Below are 21,720 nucleotides of genomic sequence, written 5' to 3'. Positions count from 1 at the left end.
AGAACAGGGTGTGCTACTCTCGAATCCGGTCAGCACATGATGAAAAGCCAGGAAGTATACCTTGTCAAATTGCCGTCAACAGGGACAAGTTAACCACCAGCTCCACCGGCGCCCGGCTAGCTCAGTCGGTAGAGCATGAGACTCTTAATCTCAGGGTCGTGGGTTCGAGCCCCACGTTGGGCGGTGCCCGTCTCCTTATTAACAAAGTTTCCCGCTCATCCTTGAACCTCTTACACCTCGATGGTACCGAGCACTGCGTTTTAATGCACAGGTGTGATCAAACCGAGATGAAAAGGGCGTATCTAGCTCCTTGCCCGAGAGATAAATCAAGGGTTCCGCAGATAATCCCTTGGCTCCGGTCACCCGGACGCAGATAGGAGCTGCAGCCATCATAACTTGTATGAAAACTAAGAAGAGCTCCTGTCTATTTACAGTTTCATTTACTCTAGCGTTTCCTTAAACATTGCGTGTACGAAGGCTAAGAAATTGGAGAGCTATTCTAATACAATAACTATTAGGAATCTTTTGGGCATAACAGTTTCACTGTGATTTTGCAGGTAACACGTACGTTGGGAAAACATTTTGAACGCGATCAATAACCGCACTGGAAAAATGTGGGAAAGAAAGGGCGAAAAGCGACTCTTCAACATGTGGAAATATCTTCCTGAGCGGAGCCCTCTTCTCGAAGCTCAACACTCTGCAAGAGTCACTTCTCCCAACTTGCGCCCGCAGGTTTCCGTAGTGTGCCTGCAAAGAGCCATCCGCTTGAGACAGGTGCACCTCCCGATTTCATTGAACTAAGCTAGATGCACAATTTCTAATGCAGCCTTCATCACAATAGACAGTTCATTTCTCGAAAGCTTGTCGTAAAAAAAGGAAACAAAGAACGAAAACGTATAGCTGACAATCTTCTGAAGATGCAGATTCAGCTTTGGGGAAATGGACATTTTATGTATGCAGATGCTTTTCAAGCGCTGGTTTTAGAACGTCGCTGTGCTTCCAGCATCCTTTTCAGCCTTCTAAACTGGCTACCGAGGTGCCGATCACATTGTAAAGCGGTTGAGAGGCCGGAGCTGCTCAAACCGCTCTTGCCGTTTCCCATCAATCAAAAGCACTATGTTGTTTCTTTGTATGGAAAGCTTTTCAAGTCTGGCATCGACACGCACCTTTCCTGAAACGTCCAAAAGGTGAATGCTTCGCAAAGAAATCCAGTCTACCTTCAGGGGGCATGATGTTGAAATCGGAATGAGCCCTGGGTGGGCTTGAAGCAGCAGCTGTTCAGTTAACAGCTGCACAGAAACGCACCCCGCTTGCTTTGTATCATTCGCAAGTTTCTGGTTAAAGAGTAAAAAAGGCTGGAATTCTTCTGCCAGCCGGCAGGATTTCTTCTGCACTCACCCAGAAAAGCCAAGAATTGTATTTCATCTTTCGCAAGCTGTATTTTCCAGGAGGAGAATGAATACTTGCATTAAACTGAATCAAGCCGACAGAGACGCACAGCCGTTGTTTTTCTCCATGGGAAGTTTTTCGTTAAGGAAAAACACCGTTGTCATTTTCTTGCCAGCCGGCGGTATTTCTTGTGCAGCGATGAGCCAGATTTGTATTTCGTATTTCGCAAGTTGTGTGAATTTCTTGAAGTTGAAAGTGAATTCGCTCCAGAAAAGAAATGTCCAGTCGCATGAAAGCCGTGGCTGTTTGTTAAACCGCAGGACCTGAGCTTGCGTTCTGTTTCTCATGGCGTTCGCAAAGGCGATTCCTGCCTTTAAAACTGCTGTGACTGCGACTGAAAGTGGCGTGTGGCGCAGCTTCTAAAGTCTTGTTGACGCTCCTCGATGTTGCTTTCTCTCTGCCTAAGGAAGTTCGATTGTCGCGTCGGAACGGGGAGACCTAATCCTTCCAGCTTTAAGCCACCCTTCAGTCTTCTGAAGGGTGTCCGAGTGCTAGCATGTCATTTGGCTTTTTTTTGGGGGGAAGCGGAGAGCGACATTGAAAAAGGTTACCGCCGCCGCCTCGCCCTCCGTGTTAAATGATCGCAAGCCGGCGGCGGCGGCGCTCCCTGTAGTCGTGGCCGAGCGGTTAAGGCGATGGGCTAGAAAGCCATTGGGGTCTCCCCGCGTCGGCTCGAATCCTGCCCACTACGGCGCCCTTCTCCTGTCGCTTCGGCCTGCCCAGAAAAAGGCGGAGTGCCGTTTCTCTCTTCCTGCTTCTTGTACAAACGCTAAATCGCTTGGACCTGCTGCCTTGGAAGTAATGTCTTCAACATCCACCAGTGACATTTCACAGCTGGAAGCACACAGCCACGCTTTTGGCATTGGCATGTCTTTTGCGCCCTACTTCCAGCCTTTGAAGACCTAATTATTCAAACTGAAAGAACCGGCTGAATGAGTGTTTGCAGTGCACCAGGAGGAGCAGGGACCATAGCATTGGAGGGGTGAGGATGGCGCAGATGGAAACGTTTTCATGCGCTCCTCTGGGAGGAATGAAAAGAAAAGGCGAAACCGGAAACAGTAGTAGCCGCAAGAGGAAGTGTCTTCAAGCGCCAAGCAAGCGCTCCTCGTTAGTATAGTGGTGCGTATCCCCGCCTGTCACGTGGGAGACCGGGGATGGATTGCTTGACGGCGAGCCAGGTTGCTTTTCTCCCATCAGATTCCAACCGCTAATGCTAACGCAGTGTGTGGGAGCTTACATGCTTTTCCTTTCCCGTCTTTTTCGGACGACTATTCCAAAGGGGTAACCTGAAGGAATAGGGGCCTGAAGACACGAGGCATTCTTAAACCAGCACTGGGCTGCACGGCCATCTGTTGTGATCAGGTTATATTCGAGTCAAAAAGCCAGAGCATCCGCTTCCATCCTATGGAGCACGAGCTAAATCGGAAGAGGCAGGGGATACACCTACGCCTATCGGCGCACGTTCCCTGCGTCAGGCTGCTTCACCCATTTGCACCCGACTGGAGACGGCACTGAGCAAGCTTTTTGTCAGGAGTGGGATTCGAACCCACGCCCCCAGGGGAGACTGCGACCTGAACGCAGCGCCTTAGACTGCTCGGCCATCCTGACGCGGGCCCCCTGTCCCGGGGCGGTCTGATGAGCCACCGCGATCCCACTACGCTCCTCGCGTATCGCACTGTTATTAATACTACAGTGTGACTCCAGCATTAAAATGTTTGGAAAATGTGTCGGCTTTTATAATCCAGTGTAGAGCAGCATGTGATGATTTGTGCTACAACACCAAGCGCTCAAAGTGACGTCTGCGTTTGTCGTTGAAACTTTCAACTCTTTCATCACTTATGTAGGAAATAAAAAGAGCAGTTGTGCGCCACACGCAGAGAGGCCGTCAGCAGAGTGGCGCAGCGGAAGCGTGCTGGGCCCATAACCCAGAGGTCGATGGATCGAAACCATCCTCTGCTACGTGTGTCCTATGCACGATTCATAAGCATGCCATTGGGTTAGCAAAGTGCCTTCAAATAGTCTGCATCTCCCTTTCTTTAAATTCTGTCCTGAGTTTCTCTCTCGTGTGTGTTTGTGCAAGCTTGACACTTGCGGGACTCTTTAATCTTCACCAATACGGAGATGACCAAATGTGTCTTCGGTTGTTCTGAGGTCTTTGATAGTTTCTTTGAAAGCTTCAACTGAACCTCGAAATCGAAGCAGTTATGTTTATATTGATTTCTCGCGTTAATCATTACGAACCAGGAACAGCCAGCACACTCGGTCGCATTAGTAATTATGTCACGTCTCTACTTAGCAGAGCATTCAAAGGCCCACTGGAAGTAGTAAAGCACTAAAACACTGCAAAACTGAACTCGGGAAAATCATACTGGGAGCTCTGAGCGATGTCTGCATCCAAGCCATCCAATACGGACTCTGAAACCTTGGAATATCAACACTATGATGCGCTACCTTTTACCTGGAGCAAAACGATGGAATTAGAAGAATGCTTACCGCAGGATACAACTGTGCCGCTGTTATTTGGAGCACGGTTTTCACTTGCATGAAAACTACAGCAGAACGTAGAAGGATGATCACTGAGGAGTCCACGCGGGCATGCTGAGGAGATTGTAGGTCGTACATTTCAATGATTACTGACATTTGCGCTGCTGGAGGTACAGTAATCAACAAAGAACAGGGTGTGCTACTCTCGAATCCGGTCAGCACATGATGAAAAGCCAGGAAGTATACCTTGTCAAATTGCCGTCAACAGGGACAAGTTAACCACCAGCTCCACCGGCGCCCGGCTAGCTCAGTCGGTAGAGCATGAGACTCTTAATCTCAGGGTCGTGGGTTCGAGCCCCACGTTGGGCGGTGCCCGTCTCCTTATTAACAAAGTTTCCCGCTCATCCTTGAACCTCTTACACCTCGATGGTACCGAGCACTGCGTTTTAATGCACAGGTGTGATCAAACCGAGATGAAAAGGGCGTATCTAGCTCCTTGCCCGAGAGATAAATCAAGGGTTCCGCAGATAATCCCTTGGCTCCGGTCACCCGGACGCAGATAGGAGCTGCAGCCATCATAACTTGTATGAAAACTAAGAAGAGCTCCTGTCTATTTACAGTTTCATTTACTCTAGCGTTTCCTTAAATATTGCGTGTACGAAGGCTAAGAAATTGGAGAGCTATTCTAATACAATAACTATTAGGAATCTTTTGGGCATAACAGTTTCACTGTGATTTTGCAGGTAACACGTACGTTGGGAAAACATTTTGAACGCGATCAATAACCGCACTGGAAAAATGTGGGAAAGAAAGGGCGAAAAGCGACTCTTCAACATGTGGAAATATCTTCCTGAGCGGAGCCCTCTTCTCGAAGCTCAACACTCTGCAAGAGTCACTTCTCCCAACTTGCGCCCGCAGGTTTCCGTAGTGTGCCTGCAAAGAGCCATCCGCTTGAGACAGGTGCACCTCCCGATTTCATTGAACTAAGCTAGATGCACAATTTCTAATGCAGCCTTCATCACAATAGACAGTTCATTTCTCGAAAGCTTGTCGTAAAAAAAGGAAACAAAGAACGAAAACGTATAGCTGACAATCTTCTGAAGATGCAGATTCAGCTTTGGGGAAATGGACATTTTATGTATGCAGATGCTTTTCAAGCGCTGGTTTTAGAACGTCGCTGTGCTTCCAGCATCCTTTTCAGCCTTCTAAACTGGCTACCGAGGTGCCGATCACATTGTAAAGCGGTTGAGAGGCCGGAGCTGCTCAAACCGCTCTTGCCGTTTCCCATCAATCAAAAGCACTATGTTGTTTCTTTGTATGGAAAGCTTTTCAAGTCTGGCATCGACACGCACCTTTCCTGAAACGTCCAAAAGGTGAATGCTTCGCAAAGAAATCCAGTCTACCTTCAGGGGGCATGATGTTGAAATCGGAATGAGCCCTGGGTGGGCTTGAAGCAGCAGCTGTTCAGTTAACAGCTGCACAGAAACGCACCCCGCTTGCTTTGTATCATTCGCAAGTTTCTGGTTAAAGAGTAAAAAAGGCTGGAATTCTTCTGCCAGCCGGCAGGATTTCTTCTGCACTCACCCAGAAAAGCCAAGAATTGTATTTCATCTTTCGCAAGCTGTATTTTCCAGGAGGAGAATGAATACTTGCATTAAACTGAATCAAGCCGACAGAGACGCACAGCCGTTGTTTTTCTCCATGGGAAGTTTTTCGTTAAGGAAAAACACCGTTGTCATTTTCTTGCCAGCCGGCGGTATTTCTTGTGCAGCGATGAGCCAGATTTGTATTTCGTATTTCGCAAGTTGTGTGAATTTCTTGAAGTTGAAAGTGAATTCGCTCCAGAAAAGAAATGTCCAGTCGCATGAAAGCCGTGGCTGTTTGTTAAACCGCAGGACCTGAGCTTGCGTTCTGTTTCTCATGGCGTTCGCAAAGGCGATTCCTGCCTTTAAAACTGCTGTGACTGCGACTGAAAGTGGCGTGTGGCACAGCTTCTAAAGTCTTGTTGACGCTCCTCGATGTTGCTTTCTCTCTGCCTAAGGAAGTTCGATTGTCGCGTCGGAACGGGGAGACCTAATCCTTCCAGCTTTAAGCCACCCTTCAGTCTTCTGAAGGGTGTCCGAGTGCTAGCATGTCATTTGGCTTTTTTTTGGGGGGAAGCGGAGAGCGACATTGAAAAAGGTTACCGCCGCCGCCTCGCCCTCCGTGTTAAATGATCGCAAGCCGGCGGCGGCGGCGCTCCCTGTAGTCGTGGCCGAGCGGTTAAGGCGATGGGCTAGAAAGCCATTGGGGTCTCCCCGCGTCGGCTCGAATCCTGCCCACTACGGCGCCCTTCTCCTGTCGCTTCGGCCTGCCCAGAAAAAGGCGGAGTGCCGTTTCTCTCTTCCTGCTTCTTGTACAAACGCTAAATCGCTTGGACCTGCTGCCTTGGAAGTAATGTCTTCAACATCCACCAGTGACATTTCACAGCTGGAAGCACACAGCCACGCTTTTGGCATTGGCATGTCTTTTGCGCCCTACTTCCAGCCTTTGAAGACCTAATTATTCAAACTGAAAGAACCAGCTGAATGAGTGTTTGCAGTGCACCAGGAGGAGCAGGGACCATAGCATTGGAGGGGTGAGGATGGCGCAGATGGAAACGTTTTCATGCGCTCCTCTGGGAGGAATGAAAAGAAAAGGCGAAACCGGAAACAGTAGTAGCCGCAAGAGGAAGTGTCTTCAAGCGCCAAGCAAGCGCTCCTCGTTAGTATAGTGGTGCGTATCCCCGCCTGTCACGTGGGAGACCGGGGATGGATTGCTTGACGGCGAGCCAGGTTGCTTTTCTCCCATCAGATTCCAACCGCTAATGCTAACGCAGTGTGTGGGAGCTTACATGCTTTTCCTTTCCCGTCTTTTTCGGACGACTATTCCAAAGGGGTAACCTGAAGGAATAGGGGCCTGAAGACACGAGGCATTCTTAAACCAGCACTGGGCTGCACGGCCTTCTGTTGTGATCAGGTTATATTCGAGTCAAAAAGCCAGAGCATCCGCTTCCATCCTATGGAGCACGAGCTAAATCGGAAGAGGCAGGGGATACACCTACGCCTATCGGCGCACGTTCCCTGCGTCAGGCTGCTTCACCCATTTGCACCCGACTGGAGACGGCACTGAGCAAGCTTTTTGTCAGGAGTGGGATTCGAACCCACGCCCCCAGGGGAGACTGCGACCTGAACGCAGCGCCTTAGACCGCTCGGCCATCCTGACGCGGGCCCCCTGTCCCGGGGCGGTCTGATGAGCCACCGCGATCCCACTACGCTCCTCGCGTATCGCACTGTTATTAATACTACAGTGTGACTCCAGCATTAAAATGTTTGGAAAATGTGTCGGCTTTTATAATCCAGTGTAGAGCAGCATGTGATGATTTGTGCTACAACACCAAGCGCTCAAAGTGACGTCTGCGTTTGTCGTTGAAACTTTCAACTCTTTCATCACTTATGTAGGAAATAAAAAGAGCAGTTGTGCGCCACACGCAGAGAGGCCGTCAGCAGAGTGGCGCAGCGGAAGCGTGCTGGGCCCATAACCCAGAGGTCGATGGATCGAAACCATCCTCTGCTACGTGTGTCCTATGCACGATTCATAAGCATGCCATTGGGTTAGCAAAGTGCCTTCAAATAGTCTGCATCTCCCTTTCTTTAAATTCTGTCCTGAGTTTCTCTCTCGTGTGTGTTTGTGCAAGCTTGACACTTGCGGGACTCTTTAATCTTCACCAATACGGAGATGACCAAATGTGTCTTCGGTTGTTCTGAGGTCTTTGATAGTTTCTTTGAAAGCTTCAACTGAACCTCGAAATCGAAGCAGTTATGTTTATATTGATTTCTCGCGTTAATCATTACGAACCAGGAACAGCCAGCACACTCGGTCGCATTAGTAATTATGTCACGTCTCTACTTAGCAGAGCATTCAAAGGCCCACTGGAAGTAGTAAAGCACTAAAACACTGCAAAACTGAACTCGGGAAAATCATACTGGGAGCTCTGAGCGATGTCTGCATCCAAGCCATCCAATACGGACTCTGAAACCTTGGAATATCAACACTATGATGCGCTACCTTTTACCTGGAGCAAAACGATGGAATTAGAAGAATGCTTACCACAGGATACAACTGTGCCGCTGTTATTTGGAGCACGGTTTTCACTTGCATGAAAACTACAGCAGAACGTAGAAGGATGATCACTGAGGAGTCCACGCGGGCATGCTGAGGAGATTGTAGGTCGTACATTTCAATGATTACTGACATTTGCGCTGCTGGAGGTACAGTAATCAACAAAGAACAGGGTGTGCTACTCTCGAATCCGGTCAGCACATGATGAAAAGCCAGGAAGTATACCTTGTCAAACTGCCGTCAACAGGGACAAGTTAACCACCAGCTCAACCGGCGCCCGGCTAGCTCAGTCGGTAGAGCATGAGACTCTTAATCTCAGGGTTGTGGGTTCAAGCCCCACGTTGGGTGGTGCCCGTCTCCTTATTAACAAAGTTTCCCGCTCATCCTTGAACCTCTTACACCTCGATGGTACCGAGCACTGCGTTTTAATGCACAGGTGTGATCAAACCGAGATGAAAAGGGCGTATCTAGCTCCTTGCCCGAGAGATAAATCAAAGGTTCCGCAGATAATCCCTTGGCTCCGGTCACCCGGACGCAGATAGGAGCTGCAGCCATCATAACTTGTATGAAAACTAAGAAGAGCTCCTGTCTATTTACAGTTTCATTTACTCTAGCGTTTCCTTAAACATTGCGTGTACGAAGGCTAAGAAATTGGAGAGCTATTCTAATACAATAACTATTAGGAATCTTTTGGGCATAACAGTTTCACTGTGATTTTGCAGGTAACACGTACGTTGGGAAAACATTTTGAACGCGATCAATAACCGCACTGGAAAAATGTGGGAAAGAAAGGGCGAAAAGCGACTCTTCAACATGTGGAAATATCTTCCTGAGCGGAGCCCTCTTCTCGAAGCTCAACACTCTGCAAGAGTCACTTCTCCCAACTTGCGCCCGCAGGTTTCCGTAGTGTGCCTGCAAAGAGCCATCCGCTTGAGACAGGTGCACCTCCCGATTTCATTGAACTAAGCTAGATGCACAATTTCTAATGCAGCCTTCATCACAATAGACAGTTCATTTCTCTGGTTAAAGAGTAAATAAGGCTGGAATTCTTCTGCCAGCCGGCAGGATTTCTTCTGCACTCACCCAGAAAAGCCAAGAATTGTATTTCATCTTTCGCAAGCTGTATTTTCCAGGAGGAGAATGAATACTTGCATTAAACTGAATCAAGCCGACAGAGACGCACAGCCGTTGTTTTTCTCCATGGGAAGTTTTTCGTTAAGGAAAAACACCGTTGTCATTTTCTTGCCAGCCGGCGGTATTTCTTGTGCAGCGATGAGCCAGATTTGTATTTCGTATTTCGCAAGTTGTGTGAATTTCTTGAAGTTGAAAGTGAATTCGCTCCAGAAAAGAAATGTCGCTTGAAAGCCGTGGCTGTTTGTTAAACCGCAGGACCTGAGCTTGCGTTCTGTTTCTCATGGCGTTCGCAAAGGCGATTCCTGCCTTTAAAACTGCTGTGTCTGCGACTGAAAGCGGCATGTGGCACAGCTTCTAAAGTCTTGTTGACGCTCCTCGATGTTGCTTTCTCTCTGCCTAAGGAAGTTCGATTGTCGCGTCGGAACGGGGAGACCTAATCCTTCCAGCTTTAAGCCACCCTTCAGTCTTCTGAAGGGTGTCCGAGTGCTAGCATGTCATTTGGCTTTTTTTTGGGGGAAGCGGAGAGCGACATTGAAAAAGGTTACCGCCGCCGCCTCGCCCTCCGTGTTAAATGATTGCAAGCCGGCGGCGGCGGCGCTCCCTGTAGTCGTGGCCGAGCGGTTAAGGCGATGGGCTAGAAAGCCATTGGGGTCTCCCCGCGTCGGCTAGAATCCTGCCCACTACGGCACCCTTCTCCTGTCGCTTCGGCCTGCCCAGAAAAAGGCGGAGTGCCGTTTCTCTCTTCCTGCTTCTTGTACAAACGCTAAATCGCTTGGACCTGCTGCCTTGGAAGTAATGTCTTCAACATCCACCAGTGACATTTCACAGCTGGAAGCACACAGCCACGCTTTTGGCAATGGCATGTCTTGCGCCCTACTTCCAGCCTTTGAAGACCTAATTATTCAAACTGAAAGAACCGGCTGAATGAGTGTTTGCAGTGCACCAGGAGGAGCAGGGACCATAGCATTGGAGGGGTGAGGATGGCGCAGATGGAAACGTTTTCATGCGCTCCTCTGGGAGGAATGAAAAGAAAAGACGAAACCGGAAACAGTAGTAGCCGCAAGAGGAAGTGTCTTCAAGCGCCAAGCAAGCGCTCCTCGTTAGTATAGTGGTGCGTATCCCCGCCTGTCACGTGGGAGACCAGGGATGGATTGCTTGACGGCGAGCCAGGTTGCTTTTCTCCCATCAGATTCCAACCGCTAATGCTAACGCAGTGTGTGGGAGCTTACATGCTTTTCCTTTCCCGTCTTTTTCGGACGACTATTCCAAAGGGGTAACCTGAAGGAATAGGGGCCTGAAGACACGAGGCATTCTTAAACCAGCACTGGGCTGCACGGCCATCTGTTGTGATCAGGTTATATTCGAGTCAAAAAGCCAGAGCATCCGCTTCCATCCTATGGAGCACGAGCTAAATCAGAAGAGGCAGGGGATACACCTACGCCTATCGGCGCACGTTCCCTGCGTCAGGCTGCTTCACCCATTTGCACCCGACTGGAGACGGCACTGAGCAAGCTTTTTGTCAGGAGTGGGATTCGAACCCACGCCTCCAGGGGAGACTGCGACCTGAACGCAGCGCCTTAGACCGCTCGGCCATCCTGACGCGGGCCCCCTCTCCCGGGGCGGTCTGATGAGCCACCGCGATCCCACTACGCTCCTCGAGTATCGCACTGTTATTAATACTACAGTGTGACTCCAGCATTAAAATGTTTGGAAAATGTGTCGGCTTTTATAATCCAGTGTAGAGCAGCATGTGATGATTTGTGCTACAACACCAAGCGCTCAAAGTGACGTCTGCGTTTGTCGTTGAAACTTTCAACTCTTTCATCACTTATGTAGGAAATAAAAAGAGCAGTTGTGCGCCACACGCAGAGAGGCCGTCAGCAGAGTGGCGCAGCGGAAGCGTGCTGGGCCCATACCCCAGAGGTCTATGGATCGAAACCATTCTCTGCTACATGTGTCCTATGCACGATTCCTAAGCATGCCATTGGGTTAGCAAAGTGCCTTCAAATAGTCTGCATCTCCCTTTCTTTAAATTCTGTCCTGAGTTTCTCTCTCGTGTGTGTTTGTGCAAGCTTGACACTTGCGGGACTCTTTAATCTTCACCAATACGGAGATGACCAAATGTGTCTTCGGTTGTTCTGAGGTCTTTGATAGTTTCTTTGAAAGCTTCAACTGAACCTCGAAATCGAAGCAGTTATGTTTATATTGATTTCTCGCGTTAATCATTACGAACCAGGAACAGCCAGCACACTCGGTCGCATTAGTAATTATGTCACGTCTCTACTTAGCAGAGCATTCAAAGGCCCACTGGAAGTAGTAAAGCACTAAAACACTGCAAAACTGAACTCGGGAAAATCATACTGGGAGCTCTGAGCGATGTCTGCATCCAAGCCATCCAATACGGACTCTGAAACCTTGGAATATCAACACTATGATGCGCTACCTTTTACCTGGAGCAAAACGATGGAATTAGAAGAATGCTTACCGCAGGATACAACTGTGCCGCTGTTATTTGGAGCACGGTTTTCACTTGCATGAAAACTACAGCAGAACGTAGAAGGATGATCACTGAGGAGTCCACGCGGGCATGCTGAGGAGATTGTAGGTCGTACATTTCAATGATTACTGACATTTGCGCTGCTGGAGGTACAGTAATCAACAAAGAACAGGGTGTGCTACTCTCGAATCCGGTCAGCACATGATGAAAAGCCAGGAAGTATACCTTGTCAAATTGCCGTCAACAGGGACAAGTTAACCACCAGCTCCACCGGCGCCCGGCTAGCTCAGTCGGTAGAGCATGAGACTCTTAATCTCAGGGTCGTGGGTTCGAGCCCCACGTTGGGCGGTGCCCGTCTCCTTATTAACAAAGTTTCCCGCTCATCCTTGAACCTCTTACACCTCGATGGTACCGAGCACTGCGTTTTAATGCACAGGTGTGATCAAACCGAGATGAAAAGGGCGTATCTAGCTCCTTGCCCGAGAGATAAATCAAGGGTTCCGCAGATAATCCCTTGGCTCCGGTCACCCGGACGCAGATAGGAGCTGCAGCCATCATAACTTGTATGAAAACTAAGAAGAGCTCCTGTCTATTTACAGTTTCATTTACTCTAGCGTTTCCTTAAATATTGCGTGTACGAAGGCTAAGAAATTGGAGAGCTATTCTAATACAATAACTATTAGGAATCTTTTGGGCATAACAGTTTCACTGTGATTTTGCAGGTAACACGTACGTTGGGAAAACATTTTGAACGCGATCAATAACCGCACTGGAAAAATGTGGGAAAGAAAGGGCGAAAAGCGACTCTTCAACATGTGGAAATATCTTCCTGAGCGGAGCCCTCTTCTCGAAGCTCAACACTCTGCAAGAGTCACTTCTCCCAACTTGCGCCCGCAGGTTTCCGTAGTGTGCCTGCAAAGAGCCATCCGCTTGAGACAGGTGCACCTCCCGATTTCATTGAACTAAGCTAGATGCACAATTTCTAATGCAGCCTTCATCACAATAGACAGTTCATTTCTCGAAAGCTTGTCGTAAAAAAAGGAAACAAAGAACGAAAACGTATAGCTGACAATCTTCTGAAGATGCAGATTCAGCTTTGGGGAAATGGACATTTTATGTATGCAGATGCTTTTCAAGCGCTGGTTTTAGAACGTCGCTGTGCTTCCAGCATCCTTTTCAGCCTTCTAAACTGGCTACCGAGGTGCCGATCACATTGTAAAGCGGTTGAGAGGCCGGAGCTGCTCAAACCGCTCTTGCCGTTTCCCATCAATCAAAAGCACTATGTTGTTTCTTTGTATGGAAAGCTTTTCAAGTCTGGCATCGACACGCACCTTTCCTGAAACGTCCAAAAGGTGAATGCTTCGCAAAGAAATCCAGTCTACCTTCAGGGGGCATGATGTTGAAATCGGAATGAGCCCTGGGTGGGCTTGAAGCAGCAGCTGTTCAGTTAACAGCTGCACAGAAACGCACCCCGCTTGCTTTGTATCATTCGCAAGTTTCTGGTTAAAGAGTAAAAAAGGCTGGAATTCTTCTGCCAGCCGGCAGGATTTCTTCTGCACTCACCCAGAAAAGCCAAGAATTGTATTTCATCTTTCGCAAGCTGTATTTTCCAGGAGGAGAATGAATACTTGCATTAAACTGAATCAAGCCGACAGAGACGCACAGCCGTTGTTTTTCTCCATGGGAAGTTTTTCGTTAAGGAAAAACACCGTTGTCATTTTCTTGCCAGCCGGCGGTATTTCTTGTGCAGCGATGAGCCAGATTTGTATTTCGTATTTCGCAAGTTGTGTGAATTTCTTGAAGTTGAAAGTGAATTCGCTCCAGAAAAGAAATGTCCAGTCGCATGAAAGCCGTGGCTGTTTGTTAAACCGCAGGACCTGAGCTTGCGTTCTGTTTCTCATGGCGTTCGCAAAGGCGATTCCTGCCTTTAAAACTGCTGTGTCTGCGACTGAAAGCGGCATGTGGCACAGCTTCTAAAGTCTTGTTGACGCTCCTCGATGTTGCTTTCTCCCTGCCTAAGGAAGTTCGATTGTTGCGTCGGAACGGGGAGACCTAATCCTTCCAGCTTTAAGCCACCCTTCAGTCTTCTGAAGGGTGTCCGAGTGCTAGCATGTCATTTGGCTTTTTTTTGGGGGAAGCGGAGAGCGACATTGAAAAAGGTTACCGCCGCCGCCTCGCCCTCCGTGTTAAATGATTGCAAGCCGGCGGCGGCGGCGCTCCCTGTAGTCGTGGCCGAGCGGTTAAGGCGATGGGCTAGAAAGCCATTGGGGTCTCCCCGCGTCGGCTAGAATCCTGCCCACTACGGCACCCTTCTCCTGTCGCTTCGGCCTGCCCAGAAAAAGGCGGAGTGCCGTTTCTCTCTTCCTGCTTCTTGTACAAACGCTAAATCGCTTGGACCTGCTGCCTTGGAAGTAATGTCTTCAACATCCACCAGTGACATTTCACAGCTGGAAGCACACAGCCACGCTTTTGGCAATGGCATGTCTTGCGCCCTACTTCCAGCCTTTGAAGACCTAATTATTCAAACTGAAAGAACCGGCTGAATGAGTGTTTGCAGTGCACCAGGAGGAGCAGGGACCATAGCATTGGAGGGGTGAGGATGGCGCAGATGGAAACGTTTTCATGCGCTCCTCTGGGAGGAATGAAAAGAAAAGACGAAACCGGAAACAGTAGTAGCCGCAAGAGGAAGTGTCTTCAAGCGCCAAGCAAGCGCTCCTCGTTAGTATAGTGGTGCGTATCCCCGCCTGTCACGTGGGAGACCAGGGATGGATTGCTTGACGGCGAGCCAGGTTGCTTTTCTCCCATCAGATTCCAACCGCTAATGCTAACGCAGTGTGTGGGAGCTTACATGCTTTTCCTTTCCCGTCTTTTTCGGACGACTATTCCAAAGGGGTAACCTGAAGGAATAGGGGCCTGAAGACACGAGGCATTCTTAAACCAGCACTGGGCTGCACGGCCATCTGTTGTGATCAGGTTATATTCGAGTCAAAAAGCCAGAGCATCCGCTTCCATCCTATGGAGCACGAGCTAAATCGGAAGAGGCAGGGGATACACCTACGCCTATCGGCGCACGTTCCCTGCGTCAGGCTGCTTCACCCATTTGCACCCGACTGGAGACGGCACTGAGCAAGCTTTTTGTCAGGAGTGGGATTCGAACCCACGCCTCCAGGGGAGACTGCGACCTGAACGCAGCGCCTTAGACCGCTCGGCCATCCTGACGCGGGCCCCCTCTCCCGGGGCGGTCTGATGAGCCACCGCGATCCCACTACGCTCCTCGAGTATCGCACTGTTATTAATACTACAGTGTGACTCCAGCATTAAAATGTTTGGAAAATGTGTCGGCTTTTATAATCCAGTGTAGAGCAGCATGTGATGATTTGTGCTACAACACCAAGCGCTCAAAGTGACGTCTGCGTTTGTCGTTGAAACTTTCAACTCTTTCATCACTTATGTAGGAAATAAAAAGAGCAGTTGTGCGCCACACGCAGAGAGGCCGTCAGCAGAGTGGCGCAGCGGAAGCGTGCTGGGCCCATACCCCAGAGGTCTATGGATCGAAACCATTCTCTGCTACATGTGTCCTATGCACGATTCCTAAGCATGCCATTGGGTTAGCAAAGTGCCTTCAAATAGTCTGCATCTCCCTTTCTTTAAATTCTGTCCTGAGTTTCTCTCTCGTGTGTGTTTGTGCAAGCTTGACACTTGCGGGACTCTTTAATCTTCACCAATACGGAGATGACCAAATGTGTCTTCGGTTGTTCTGAGGTCTTTGATAGTTTCTTTGAAAGCTTCAACTGAACCTCGAAATCGAAGCAGTTATGTTTATATTGATTTCTCGCGTTAATCATTACGAACCAGGAACAGCCAGCACACTCGGTCGCATTAGTAATTATGTCACGTCTCTACTTAGCAGAGCATTCAAAGGCCCACTGGAAGTAGTAAAGCACTAAAACACTGCAAAACTGAACTCGGGAAAATCATACTGGGAGCTCTGAGCGATGTCTGCATCCAAGCCATCCAATACGGACTCTGAAACCTTGGAATATCAACACTATGATGCGCTACCTTTTACCTGGAGCAAAACGATGGAATTAGAAGAATGCTTACCGCAGGATACAACTGTGCCGCTGTTATTTGGAGCACGGTTTTCACTTGCATGAAAACTACAGCAGAACGTAGAAGGATGATCACTGAGGAGTCCACGCGGGCATGCTGAGGAGATTGTAGGTCGTACATTTCAATGATTACTGACATTTGCGCTGCTGGAGGTACAGTAATCAACAAAGAACAGGGTGTGCTACTCTCGAATCCGGTCAGCACATGATGAAAAGCCAGGAAGTATACCTTGTCAAATTGCCGTCAACAGGGACAAGTTAACCACCAGCTCCACCGGCGCCCGGCTAGCTCAGTCGGTAGAGCATGAGACTCTTAATCTCAGGGTCGTGGGTTCGAGCCCCACGTTGGGCGGTGCCCGTCTCCTTATTAACAAAGTTTCCCGCTCATCCTTGAACCTCTTACACCTCGATGGTACCGAGCACTGCGTTTTAATGCACAGGTGTGATCAAACCGAGATGAAAAGGGCGTATCTAGCTCCTTGCCCGAGAGATAAATCAAGGGTTCCGCAGATAATCCCTTGGCTCCGGTCACCCGGACGCAGATAGGAGCTGCAGCCATCATAACTTGTATGAAAACTAAGAAGAGCTCCTGTCTATTTACAGTTTCATTTACTCTAGCGTTTCCTTAAATATTGCGTGTACGAAGGCTAAGAAATTGGAGAGCTATTCTAATACAATAACTATTAGGAATCTTTTGGGCATAACAGTTTCACTGTGATTTTGCAGGTAACACGTACGTTGGGAAAACATTTTGAACGCGATCAATAACCGCACTGGAAAAATGTGGGAAAGAAAGGGCGAAAAGCGACTCTTCAACATGTGGAAATATCTTCCTGAGCGGAGCCCTCTTCTCGAAGCTCAACACTCTGCAAGAGTCACTTCTCCCAACTTGCGCCCGCAGGTTTCCGTAGTGTGCCTGCAAAGAGCCATCCGCTTGAGACAGGTGCACCTCCCGATTTCATTGAACTAAGCTAGATGCACAATTTCTAATGCAGCCTTCATCACAATAGACAGTTCATTTCTCGAAAGCTTGTCGTAAAAAAAGGAAACAAAGAACGAAAACGTATAGCTGACAATCTTCTGAAGATGCAGATTCAGCTTTGGGGAAATGGACATTTTATGTATGCAGATGCTTTTCAAGCGCTGGTTTTAGAACGTCGCTGTGCTTCCAGCATCCTTTTCAGCCTTCTAAACTGGCTACCGAGGTGCCGATCACATTGTAAAGCGGTTGAGAGGCCGGAGCTGCTCAAACCGCTCTTGCCGTTTCCCATCAATCAAAAGCACTATGTTGTTTCTTTGTATGGAAAGCTTTTCAAGTCTGGCATCGACACGCACCTTTCCTGAAACGTCCAAAAGGTGAATGCTTCGCAAAGAAATCCAGTCTACCTTCAGGGGGCATGATGTTGAAATCGGAATGAGCCCTGGGTGGGCTTGAAGCAGCAGCTGTTCAGTTAACAGCTGCACAGAAACGCACCCCGCTTGCTTTGTATCATTCGCAAGTTTCTGGTTAAAGAGTAAAAAAGGCTGGAATTCTTCTGCCAGCCGGCAGGATTTCTTCTGCACTCACCCAGAAAAGCCAAGAATTGTATTTCATCTTTCGCAAGCTGTATTTTCCAGGAGGAGAATGAATACTTGCATTAAACTGAATCAAGCCGACAGAGACGCACAGCCGTTGTTTTTCTCCATGGGAAGTTTTTCGTTAAGGAAAAACACCGTTGTCATTTTCTTGCCAGCCGGCGGTATTTCTTGTGCAGCGATGAGCCAGATTTGTATTTCGTATTTCGCAAGTTGTGTGAATTTCTTGAAGTTGAAAGTGAATTCGCTCCAGAAAAGAAATGTCCAGTCGCATGAAAGCCGTGGCTGTTTGTTAAACCGCAGGACCTGAGCTTGCGTTCTGTTTCTCATGGCGTTCGCAAAGGCGATTCCTGCCTTTAAAACTGCTGTGACTGCGACTGAAAGTGGCGTGTGGCGCAGCTTCTAAAGTCTTGTTGACGCTCCTCGATGTTGCTTTCTCTCTGCCTAAGGAAGCTCGATTGTCGCGTCGGAACGGGGAGACCTAATCCTTCCAGCTTTAAGCCACCCTTCAGTCTTCTGAAGGGTGTCCGAGTGCTAGCATGTCATTTGGCTTTTTTTTGGGGGGAAGCGGAGAGCGACATTGAAAAAGGTTACCGCCGCTGCCTCGCCCTCCGTGTTAAATGATCGCAAGCCGGCGGCGGCGGCGCTCCCTGTAGTCGTGGCCGAGCGGTTAAGGCGATGGGCTAGAAAGCCATTGGGGTCTCCCCGCGTCGGCTCGAATCCTGCCCACTACGGCGCCCTTCTCCTGTCGCTTCGGCCTGCCCAGAAAAAGGCGGAGTGCCGTTTCTCTCTTCCTGCTTCTTGTACAAACGCTAAATCGCTTGGACCTGCTGCCTTGGAAGTAATGTCTTCAACATCCACCAGTGACATTTCACAGCTGGAAGCACACAGCCACGCTTTTGGCATTGGCATGTCTTTTGCGCCCTACTTCCAGCCTTTGAAGACCTAATTATTCAAACTGAAAGAACCGGCTGAATGAGTGTTTGCAGTGCACCAGGAGGAGCAGGGACCATAGCATTGGAGGGGTGAGGATGGCGCAGATGGAAACGTTTTCATGCGCTCCTCTGGGAGGAATGAAAAGAAAAGACGAAACCGGAAACAGTAGTAGCCGCAAGAGGAAGTGTCTTCAAGCGCCAAGCAAGCGCTCCTCGTTAGTATAGTGGTGCGTATCCCCGCCTGTCACGTGGGAGACCAGGGATGGATTGCTTGACGGCGAGCCAGGTTGCTTTTCTCCCATCAGATTCCAACCGCTAATGCTAACGCAGTGTGTGGGAGCTTACATGCTTTTCCTTTCCCGTCTTTTTCGGACGACTATTCCAAAGGGGTAACCTGAAGGAATAGGGGCCTGAAGACACGAGGCATTCTTAAACCAGCACTGGGCTGCACGGCCTTCTGTTGTGATCAGGTTATATTCGAGTCAAAAAGCCAGAGCATCCGCTTCCATCCTATGGAGCACGAGCTAAATCGGAAGAGGCAGGGGATACACCTACGCCTATCGGCGCACGTTCCCTGCGTCAGGCTGCTTCACCCATTTGCACCCGACTGGAGACGGCACTGAGCAAGCTTTTTGTCAGGAGTGGGATTCGAACCCACGCCTCCAGGGGAGACTGCGACCTGAACGCAGCGCCTTAGACCGCTCGGCCATCCTGACGCGGGCCCCCTGTCCCGGGGCGGTCTGATGAGCCACCGCGATCCCACTACGCTCCTCGAGTATCGCACTGTTATTAATACTACAGTGTGACTCCAGCATTAAAATGTTTGGAAAATGTGTCGGCTTTTATAATCCAGTGTAGAGCAGCATGTGATGATTTGTGCTACAACACCAAGCGCTCAAAGTGACGTCTGCGTTTGTCGTTGAAACTTTCAACTCTTTCATCACTTATGTAGGAAATAAAAAGAGCAGTTGTGCGCCACACGCAGAGGGGCCGTCAGCAGAGTGGCGCAGCGGAAGCGTGCTGGGCCCATAACCCAGAGGTCGATGGATCGAAACCATCCTCTGCTACATGTGTCCTATGCACGATTCATAAGCATGCCATTGGGTTAGCAAAGTGCCTTCAAATAGTCTGCATCTCCCTTTCTTTAAATTCTGTCCTGAGTTTCTCTCTCGTGTGTGTTTGTGCAAGCTTGACACTTGCGGGACTCTTTAATCTTCACCAATACGGAGATGACCAAATGTGTCTTCGGTTGTTCTGAGGTCTTTGATAGTTTCTTTGAAAGCTTCAACTGAACCTCGAAATCGAAGCAGTTATGTTTATATTGATTTCTCACTGTAATCATTACGAACCAGGAACAGCCAGCACACTCGGTCGCATTAGTAATTATGTCACGTCTCTACTTAGCAGAGCATTCAAAGGCCCACTGGAAGTAGTAAAGCACTAAAACACTGCAAAACTGAACTCGGGAAAATCATACTGGGAGCTCTGAGCGATGTCTGCATCCAAGCCATCCAATACGGACTCTGAAACCTTGGAATATCAACACTATGATGCGCTACCTTTTACCTGGAGCAAAACGATGGAATTAGAAGAATGCTTACCGCAGGATACAACTGTGCCGCTGTTATTTGGAGCACGGTTTTCACTTGCATGAAAACTACAGCAGAACGTAGAAGGATGATCACTGAGGAGTCCACGCGGGCATGCTGAGGAGATTGTAGGTCGTACATTTCAATGATTACTGACATTTGCGCTGCTGGAGGTACAGTAATCAACAAAGAACAGGGTGTGCTACTCTCGAATCCGGTCAGCACATGATGAAAAGCCAGGAAGTATACCTTGTCAAATTGCCGTCAACAGGGACAAGTTAACCACCAGCTCTACCGGCGCCCGGCTAGCTCAGTCGGTAGAGCATGAGACTCTTAATCTCAGGGTCGTGGGTTCGAGCCCCACGTTGGGCGGTGCCCGTCTCCTTATTAACAAAGTTTCCCGCTCATCCTTGAACCTCTTACACCTCGATGGTACCGAGCACTGCGTTTTAATGCACAGGTGTGATCAAACCGAGATGAAAAGGGCGTATCTAGCTCCTTGCCCGAGAGATAAATCAAGGGTTCCGCAGATAATCCCTTGGCTCCGGTCACCCGGACGCAGATAGGAGCTGCAGCCATCATAACTTGTATGAAAACTAAGAAGAGCTCCTGTCTATTTACAGTTTCATTTACTCTAGCGTTTCCTTAAACATTGCGTGTACGAAGGCTAAGAAATTGGAGAGCTATTCTAATACAATAACTATTAGGAATCTTTTGGGCATAACAGTTTCACTGTGATTTTGCAGGTAACACGTACGTTGGGAAAACATTTTGAACGCGATCAATAACCGCACTGGAAAAATGTGGGAAAGAAAGGGCGAAAAGCGACTCTTCAACATGTGGAAATATCTTCCTGAGCGGAGCCCTCTTCTCGAAGCTCAACACTCTGCAAGAGTCACTTCTCCCAACTTGCGCCCGCAGGTTTCCGTAGTGTGCCTGCAAAGAGCCATCCGCTTGAGACAGGTGCACCTCCCGATTTCATTGAACTAAGCTAGATGCACAATTTCTAATGCAGCCTTCATCACAATAGACAGTTCATTTCTCGAAAGCTTGTCGTAAAAAAAGGAAACAAAGAACGAAAACGTATAGCTGACAATCTTCTGAAGATGCAGATTCAGCTTTGGGGAAATGGACATTTTATGTATGCAGATGCTTTTCAAGCGCTGGTTTTAGAACGTCGCTGTGCTTCCAGCATCCTTTTCAGCCTTCTAAACTGGCTACCGAGGTGCCGATCACATTGTAAAGCGGTTGAGAGGCCGGAGCTGCTCAAACCGCTCTTGCCGTTTCCCATCAATCAAAAGCACTATGTTGTTTCTTTGTATGGAAAGCTTTTCAAGTCTGGCATCGACACGCACCTTTCCTGAAACGTCCAAAAGGTGAATGCTTCGCAAAGAAATCCAGTCTACCTTCAGGGGGCATGATGTTGAAATCGGAATGAGCCCTGGGTGGGCTTGAAGCAGCAGCTGTTCAGTTAACAGCTGCACAGAAACGCACCCCGCTTGCTTTGTATCATTCGCAAGTTTCTGGTTAAAGAGTAAAAAAGGCTGGAATTCTTCTGCCAGCCGGCAGGATTTCTTCTGCACTCACCCAGAAAAGCCAAGAATTGTATTTCATCTTTCGCAAGCTGTATTTTCCAGGAGGAGAATGAATACTTGCATTAAACTGAATCAAGCCGACAGAGACGCACAGCCGTTGTTTTTCTCCATGGGAAGTTTTTCGTTAAGGAAAAACACCGTTGTCATTTTCTTGCCAGCCGGCGGTATTTCTTGTGCAGCGATGAGCCAGATTTGTATTTCGTATTTCGC

At 48.7% G+C, this 21,720-nt stretch overlaps 11 non-coding genes across 11 annotated transcripts; 8 read left to right on the top strand and 3 right to left on the bottom strand.

The window, feature by feature from the left end:
* The first annotated feature begins 110 nt into the window (after positions 1 to 110).
* On the top strand, positions 111 to 183 carry trnak-cuu (transfer RNA lysine (anticodon CUU)). The gene has a single exon. It is a non-coding gene; the product is annotated as a tRNA-Lys (tRNA).
* Positions 184 to 3,336: 3,153 nt separating this feature from the next.
* Positions 3,337 to 3,408, top strand: trnam-cau (transfer RNA methionine (anticodon CAU)). Its single transcript has one exon. It is a non-coding gene; the product is annotated as a tRNA-Met (tRNA).
* Positions 3,409 to 4,229: 821 nt separating this feature from the next.
* trnak-cuu (transfer RNA lysine (anticodon CUU)) lies at positions 4,230 to 4,302 on the top strand. The gene has a single exon. It is a non-coding gene; the product is annotated as a tRNA-Lys (tRNA).
* Positions 4,303 to 7,455: 3,153 nt separating this feature from the next.
* trnam-cau (transfer RNA methionine (anticodon CAU)) lies at positions 7,456 to 7,527 on the top strand. The gene has a single exon. It is a non-coding gene; the product is annotated as a tRNA-Met (tRNA).
* Positions 7,528 to 10,724: 3,197 nt separating this feature from the next.
* On the bottom strand, positions 10,725 to 10,807 carry trnal-cag (transfer RNA leucine (anticodon CAG)). Its single transcript has one exon. It is a non-coding gene; the product is annotated as a tRNA-Leu (tRNA).
* Positions 10,808 to 11,979: 1,172 nt separating this feature from the next.
* Positions 11,980 to 12,052, top strand: trnak-cuu (transfer RNA lysine (anticodon CUU)). Its single transcript has one exon. It is a non-coding gene; the product is annotated as a tRNA-Lys (tRNA).
* A 2,788-nt stretch (positions 12,053 to 14,840) lies between these two features.
* Positions 14,841 to 14,923, bottom strand: trnal-cag (transfer RNA leucine (anticodon CAG)). The gene has a single exon. It is a non-coding gene; the product is annotated as a tRNA-Leu (tRNA).
* A 1,172-nt stretch (positions 14,924 to 16,095) lies between these two features.
* On the top strand, positions 16,096 to 16,168 carry trnak-cuu (transfer RNA lysine (anticodon CUU)). The gene has a single exon. It is a non-coding gene; the product is annotated as a tRNA-Lys (tRNA).
* Positions 16,169 to 18,959: 2,791 nt separating this feature from the next.
* trnal-cag (transfer RNA leucine (anticodon CAG)) lies at positions 18,960 to 19,042 on the bottom strand. The gene has a single exon. It is a non-coding gene; the product is annotated as a tRNA-Leu (tRNA).
* Positions 19,043 to 19,321: 279 nt separating this feature from the next.
* trnam-cau (transfer RNA methionine (anticodon CAU)) lies at positions 19,322 to 19,393 on the top strand. Its single transcript has one exon. It is a non-coding gene; the product is annotated as a tRNA-Met (tRNA).
* Positions 19,394 to 20,214: 821 nt separating this feature from the next.
* Positions 20,215 to 20,287, top strand: trnak-cuu (transfer RNA lysine (anticodon CUU)). The gene has a single exon. It is a non-coding gene; the product is annotated as a tRNA-Lys (tRNA).
* The last annotated feature ends 1,433 nt before the right edge of the window (positions 20,288 to 21,720 follow it).

The sequence above is a fragment of the Lepisosteus oculatus genome, unplaced genomic scaffold (assembly GCF_040954835.1).
Source record: "Lepisosteus oculatus isolate fLepOcu1 unplaced genomic scaffold, fLepOcu1.hap2 HAP2_SCAFFOLD_75, whole genome shotgun sequence".
Classification (NCBI taxonomy): Eukaryota; Metazoa; Chordata; class Actinopteri; order Semionotiformes; family Lepisosteidae; genus Lepisosteus; species Lepisosteus oculatus.
This window is presented reverse-complemented; position numbering and strand designations above follow the sequence as displayed.